This window comes from Marmota marmota, unplaced genomic scaffold (assembly GCF_001458135.2).
Source record: "Marmota marmota marmota unplaced genomic scaffold, marMar, whole genome shotgun sequence".
Taxonomy (NCBI): Eukaryota; Metazoa; Chordata; class Mammalia; order Rodentia; family Sciuridae; genus Marmota; species Marmota marmota.
This window is the reverse complement of record NW_026000229.1, coordinates 43,544,969-43,545,873: the sequence shown is the minus strand read 5'-3', so window position 1 is coordinate 43,545,873 and position 905 is coordinate 43,544,969. Positions and strand designations below refer to the sequence as shown.

At 33.5% G+C, this 905-nt stretch overlaps 1 protein-coding gene across 6 annotated transcripts in view; it reads left to right on the top strand.

The window, feature by feature from the left end:
- The window catches only part of Fmn1 (formin 1), a 399,662-nt gene that overhangs the window by 200,296 nt on the left and 198,461 nt on the right, over positions 1-905 (top strand). The gene's annotated exons all lie outside the window — the stretch shown is intronic.

Genomic DNA, 905 nt, shown 5'->3' with positions numbered 1-905 from the left:
CCCCCGGCCAAAAAAAGATCCCCCTTTCCTTAGTGCAGCTGAGATGAGACTTTAACATAATATTATCCATAATGGTATTTCATAATTTGAAATACAGATTTTAAATCAAAATTAATTGAGTCACAGAAGGTGTGACTGAGGAAGGAACACAGATGATTCACCTCATTGGGACTGTTTTAGCTCTTGGGATGAGCCATGCTTTCTCAGGTGTTTATTACATTGTTATACTTTATAACTTAAGTATGTCCTATATATACTGTTAAATGGCTCAACTATTATATTAGAAAAATTATAATTTAAAAAAAGTGGAAGGAAAAATGGAATGTGGCCAGAACCAAATTGTCATCTTTCATGAGAAAGACAGACCTAGCAAAATGTGAACAAGCAGATCCACTAGTGTTGCCAACTATTTTGAATATGAAAATCACCTTTTTGTATTTAAAAAGTAATTATGCAATATATTAATATTTAATAATAGTTTTATTTGTAATTCTTATTGATAGAAAATATGTACTGAAGCAAAGATTTATACTTTTTGGTGTTATGGATCATGACATATATATGCTTGAAAAAAAATATAGGTGAGACTTATTATTTTTCTGGGGGTATTAATAATGTTTAAAATTAAGTTAACAAGGTAGAAATTTGGGAGAAGATGTATCGGACTTGAGGGAAGCCTGAAAGATAAACATCTAGGTCATCCCTCAGAGGTTGAGCTGACATAACTGATTTTTGACAGATTCTCTTTCTCAGCCTCAGCACTGGGTATTTTCCTATTTCTAGAAGATAAAACACCAACTTCAAATGGCTACTTTAGTTGAAATCCCTGTGGGGGCTGGTGGCATGGAGGAGTTTCAGGGTTTTATTTTTTGAAAGTGGGATATTGTTATCCCTCCCTCCCTCCC